This window comes from Pavona decussata, unplaced genomic scaffold, assembly GCF_977016875.1.
Source record: "Pavona decussata unplaced genomic scaffold, jaPavDecu1.1 SCAFFOLD_64, whole genome shotgun sequence".
NCBI classification, from domain to species: Eukaryota; Metazoa; Cnidaria; class Anthozoa; order Scleractinia; family Agariciidae; genus Pavona; species Pavona decussata.
The window spans coordinates 6,415,332-6,421,585 of NW_028145484.1; the positions used below are offsets into that span (position 1 = coordinate 6,415,332).

General features: G+C 38.5%; 1 protein-coding gene across 1 annotated transcript in view; it reads right to left on the minus strand.

The window, feature by feature from the left end:
* The window catches only part of LOC146478788 (polycystin family receptor for egg jelly-like), a 32,703-nt gene extending 27,669 nt beyond the window's left edge, over positions 1-5,034 (minus strand). Inside the window, exon 1 of the mRNA XM_085112409.1 lies at positions 4,338-5,034. The gene's annotated coding sequence lies outside the window, so the exon portion shown is untranslated. The remainder of the gene's footprint in view (positions 1-4,337) is intronic.
* Positions 5,035-6,254: the final 1,220 nt, after the last annotated feature.

The following is a 6,254-nucleotide window of genomic DNA, read 5'->3' on the forward strand; positions in this document are numbered from 1 at the left end:
CACTGAAACCAACGCTGAGACTAATTCGGTTGATAACAAGGTAAGGTAATATTTTAAATCACGTGATCGCGTTGAGCTTTTTGTAGCCACTTAATTTGTATGGGTCAGCTGATAGCTCCCGACGGGGCCGGCGGATTGATGATAGTATCCGCTGACAATTCGATAAACATCAACTGAAGTTCTATAGTGTGGTATTAAGACATTATCGATAGGCTATGCTCCTCTTGGAGCGAAGAGCCCAAGAAAGTTACAAGCTGTATAGTTTTTTTTTCTCGGTCTCATTTTCTTTTAAGAGTACTTTCTTGAACTCTGCACAACCAATCGCTAGAAGTTTAGCTGGATGTATTCGTATTCGGTTTAATGCTGCTTTTTAGGCCATAAGATTTTGGGACTTTTTTTGTTTGTATTTAAGTTGAAATTGCTCCATGCGTGTTGAGTACCTGACGTTTAATTAAAAATTAATGGCGTTAAATGAATAAATATTTGTTAAAGGGACTGCTTAGTATTAAAATAATGCATTCCAAAATCAGTATTTTGAGCCAGTATTTCATTTTCATCAGCCGTCAGTTTTGATGTCAGCTAACCAATGGCTATATTATGTGAATAATCTTCTAAACTCATAACATTTAAAAGAAACATTGTATAAAATTGCTTATTAAATTTGAAGGCTTGTGACTGTAAAACGTATTTCACATTTTGGATTATCACACACACACAGAAAAACTACATCCTCCATCTCCCATTTTGCTAAATTTCTTGTTGTCATTGTTAGGTCAGCCCCAAGCGAACTCATCACATGCAGTGTCTTTAGACTTGAGGATGAGAACGTTTAAAGAAATATGTTTGTTCTGTACAACGCCGCCTACAATATATCTATCGAATATGTACCAGTGTATTGGAGTAGGTGGTAAAATTTAAAACAAATGAACCTCAAACGTTTAAATGTTTCACACGATACAAGGCTTGACTACCAAAGACAGATACCATTAAATTATAAGGTTTTATGTAAAAAAGAAAAAAAAAAACATACCTAGGAGTATATACTGACATCTGGTCTCAAAAAACGTCGGCGTCTTTTGGAAGTGTGTTGTTGATAGTAATCTTTCTACCTCCAACGTTTATCATGCTATTGTCACTTAGATCAACAACATGACGTCATTTACATAAGCTATTGTCACTTCAAGAAAGTCCCACGCGGGATGCAGGCTACGGCCGGTATTTTCTTAGCCTTTGTAGCATAAAGGTACTGGGTGTGTGACTACTCTTCCATGCATGGTATGCTAGGCAATGGCAGGCTTACACTCAGCAGTTTATAGTTGGGCCTACGCACCATCTTGCGCTGGAAAGTCCAACGCGCACCGCGCCTCTGCAAAGTTTATTACATACAAACTAATATCCATTTCGCAATAGCTGTATTAATAATTATACTTTGAGATATTTTCCCGCAATTGCCGATAGATGAAATCAATACTGATCTGATTTATCAATAGGAGTTCTCACTTAAACAACCGGGAAGAAAAATATGAACTCATGTTACGGGACATTCTTCAGTAAAAATAGATTTCACTCAGTTTACCAAATATCGGAGCCTTTGTAATCGTCAAGTAAAACACAGAGGTGTTGAACATCTGCTGTTCTTTCGAATAAGAAATGAGCTTCAGTTTGTAAAGGCGCGAAAAGTAATTTTTTAAGAATTTCCTCCATTTGTTAAGCTTATGCATGTGAAATTTTCACTCAGTTACGAAATATCGGAGCCTTTGTAACCGTCAAGTAAAACACATAGGTGTTGAACATCTGCTGTTCTTTCGAATAAGAAATGAGCTTCAGTTTCCTCCATTTGTTAAGCTCATGTATGCATGAGAAATTGAGTTGTCGAAATACTATTGGCTACGGGTCTTATATGACAAATGTTCTTCAGTAAATTCAATTCAATCCAATTTTTATTTTCACACGTACAACGAGATTCAGTACAATACATAAAAAACATTAAACATGTATATTACAAAGGAGGATTAAAAAGAATTAGGATAAATTTGTTTGGTTTAGTGTGAGCAGTGCCAAAAGGAGCATGCTGCTTTCGAGTTGCGCACTGCTTACGATGGAAGAGAAAATTATTTGGGTGGAAGAGAAAATTATTTGGAAAGGTTTGAAAAAGAGAAAGAAAAAGAGCGTGTTTAGCGAACGGATGACGGTGAAGAACTCTACATTACTTTTGGTTTATAAGCAAATTTTTCCTGTATTTGGTTTTAAACGAAGAAGTGGAGTTTGATTGCTTAATGTTACAGTCTATTGTTTCCCATATTTGTGATGCTGCGAATTGAAAAGTGTGTTTACCGTAGATAGTACGTATTTTTGGTCTGCTAAACTTTTGTCGAGATGAAAATTGGGTATCGTACGAGTGCCGAGAGGATGCTCTGGAAATAGAGTTGGCAAAAACAGGACATATTTGATCATTTATTATTTTGAACGTGAAAATGGCAGCCTTGAGTTTGAATGCATTGTCAATGGTTAGAATTCCCAGTAGATTAAACTAAAAAGTGGCATTTTCTCTTTTATGAGCAAAGAATATATTTTTTACACATTTGTTTTGGGCGGTGCGAATTTTGTTGAGATGGGTGGTGTAGGTGTTGCCCCAGCTCTTGAGTTCTGCCTGTAAGAGAGTAAGTCAAGATCTGCAATCACGATAAACACTATGTTCCTGTGAAGACGATCTGGTCCACTCGATGTAAAAGATCCCGGTAGGTAGCAGCCGAGGGCACCTCTCGCTTAGCCACAGAGCTAAAATGACCCAAAAACCCCTATTACACTCAGTCTGGTTAAAGTTGATATTTATGTACTTTTTGGTAACGGTGTTGATATAGTCACTACTGTATTTCTTTCTAAATTTACTCAGTTCTAAAATTTTACACAAGCTATACACGAGTTCAATTTAAGAAACATTTAATTCTTCGACTGTGAATATAAGTAAATTTCATAATGGTTATAGCAAATCGTCCTAAATTTTAATGCGAAGTTCAACGCAAAAGGACTAAAACAGGAATAAATAACACCGAGCAACATTTTTCAATCGTTTCTTACTCTAATTGAGTTTTAAAAACATAAAAAATGAAAGCTATCATCTTCAAGGGGGACCTTCGGGCAACATTTTCTACTTTGGATGTGATTAGCTAGAAAAAAAACCTTGTGTTAAACTTGGCTAAGCGTAATTAATATTTTTTAATTAAACTTTAAAAAAAATCATATAGCGCATTGAATGTCATCTGCTTTTGAAAAATCCTCTTGGAAAATAGCCAAATTTTCCTACCTTTGTACTTCCAGCCTTGTATCTTATTAGAAGGAAATTGGTGTCGCCATTGTTTTAGTCACACAAAAAGATGAAAAACTAACGATTGCAGAGGGAGTGAAGGTGATTGTCATGGACTTCTATTAAATAGTGAGAGGGGAAACACTGGATCATTGTATACTGATATAAATAATATATCTAGGCATAATTTATGCCTCCATGTTCAGCCGTGTCACTGAATACAATACAAATAAGAATCCAATCTGCACTCTGTTCTGCTTTCGGGCAATGGTGTATAACTTGTTTGTGCGGATTTACTACGATTTCTGTCATTTTTTGTGCGGCTTGTGAAGAATAAAGTCATTCTTTAATGTTTGGTCTGTCAGTAATCCTCTCATTCATTGAGTTCCCGTTTAAAGGTTAGACAGACGCATAATCTAGATTCGGTGAATCTCATTTCTTTTCTTTGGCCATTTTTGTGTACATGTGATAAGGGGCCGCTTTGTTTCTCTCCAGTCTTCATATTTAAACTAGAGACGTCTTAGATGTCTAAATGAATTAAAAGTGTGGCTGTCAGGTTAAATGCGACAAATACAAATACAGGCAGCACATACATATAAACCTTGAACGGCGAAAAACTGAAATCTTTGTTTGTCTTAAAAAATGAAACCAAATTTGGACTACTACAGATACAGGAATCAGGACTGGATGATCCGTAATCGCTAAACTTACCCAGTAAGGGATTGGTCATTATTTATCGGGGATGGGGAGGGGAGAGGCGTGATAGTGCCTTTTGTCAGTGAGTTAGTTCATCATGTTTATTAAGCCTTAAAATTTTCGCTGGCGTCCCAAAAACTGCGACCGTCCCCACTGAAAAATTACACAAAAACAGAACAAGGAGAAGTAAATAGGTGCCCGCGATCACTGTCACGCGTTAGTCAGTAGTGAGGGGTTTTGCAATCTAGGTACTTATGTCACGCGTGAATGTTGAGTCCCGCCGGCTTGTTGGGCGATACCAAATATAAATAAAATAAACTTCGACATAAATTCTTACCTCTTTCCTCATCCACGCTTCGCATTTGGAATTTTCGCCAAAATGTCTCGCCTGTTGGCCGAATATCAGAGAAACAGCAATTCGTGTCATCCGCAGTGCTGACTTCCAAATAACCCGAAGCCTTAATCTTCCCGTTTTCACTTCAGTAGCACAAGATTTTGGTTAAACACATTAAGAAAGCCATAAGTGGCGTTACCCTTCGGACCGTTCCTGTTTGTCATGACCGCCAACAGACCTTGCAATTTTCTTTCGCACGATTGCAGTGATGATCGCATGGTGTGATCAAACAGAGTCGTGATGAATCGAACCCACGGTCGTTGTTTTTGGACCTGGCCGTTCTTCATCTGGCCCCAACACTTCTTTCTCGTCGGTAAAGAAATCTTCCATCATTAGAACTGGTTCAACGACATCAATTCATATTTTCTTTACGACATTCCTTTTCCCTTGCCGTTTGTAACGAGCTTTACATGACACCAGTGAACGCGGACGTTCAACAGAACACTTTGTATCGAGCTACTCTCAAATGATACAGCAGTCATCGGGCTATCCATACATCACCGACGAAACGCTCCATACAAACGGAGAACTTGAACCTTATGCTGACATGCTAAACCTTATCTCAACTAAAAAAATGACATAAATTAGCGTACGAGGCTAAACATGTAAATCATAAAACGCACGTGCAGGAAAAAATGGTAAAACCTAACACCGAGATTGCCGGCAATAGTGTAAAGGACAATCACGGCTGGTAATTAAGCATTTGTAACACCGCTATCCTCAAAATATCGTGGATGATGTAACGGAATCTTCTCACGATACACTGTAACGGCGTTTGAAGATATTTGGCGAGAAGCCCATCTAGTCGGAAAAGTACACTGAAATCTGCTGAAAAGCAAAGATATGGATTCTTTTGCACTCCAATGAGAGCTAATAGGAGCGAATGCATTAGTCAATTCCAGCAGTGCCCATCTTCTCCCCTCCACCCCCAGGGCATTAGCGAGGCATATTTCCACATCGTCCGTCCCGGAGGTCGGGCATAATTTTACGTCATAGCATTCTCACCTTTCAATCGAGAAGCTCACCAATCAAGACAATACATTCGTGATTACTTATGTCTATAAGGAGTACAAAATTGGGCTGGAGATCCACGGAATGAACGGACACTGGAACGATAATGAAAAATGAGACTGATTTGAGACATTATCCCAAATTAACTTTCATTACAATGAAGGTAAGCCCAGAAACGAAGAAATCAACTTAATATTTAGGTACCGTGGGGCATTTGAACGGTTCGTAATTGGCCATTTCCGAGTTACTGTGAACCTCATTATGAAAGCGAGGCTAAGTGCAAAGTTTTTATTATGAACTGATTAGTTGCCATTCATATGTAAACAAAACTAACTTTCATATGAAAAGCTTTGCACTTAGCCTCGCTTTCATAATGAGGTTCACAGCAACTCGAAATTGGCCTATTGTCCCGGCCGGTGATCCATTTGCCGGTGTTTTTTAAAAATTCTTAATTCCCAGGGGTCAGCTCGGGAGGGGAGGTTGCCCCGCTGGAATTGACTGATGCATTAGATGATACGCGGAGAAGAGTTGCTCTTGATCCGTTGAAGGAGAAGCCTCTAGTGACATGAGCTTGGCTGCCTGTGGTTGAAGGTGATGTCAAAAACCCAGGTAAACTGACGATCGCTCTTCATAATATCAGAAGACTCATACATTAAAAGGGTTATCTCGTGGAAGGTGAAAGGACGGAAACAGGGTATAGATTTTTGGGATTTTTGTGTGTGCGGTAATGTGATGGGTTTGAGCTGTTATGTTTCTTGTAAATAATACGAGCCATGAATCGTTATGTGTACAACAAAGGAAAACAATAAATAACCGGTCCCCTAAGCCTTTACCAGTTTTAAAGGTTCG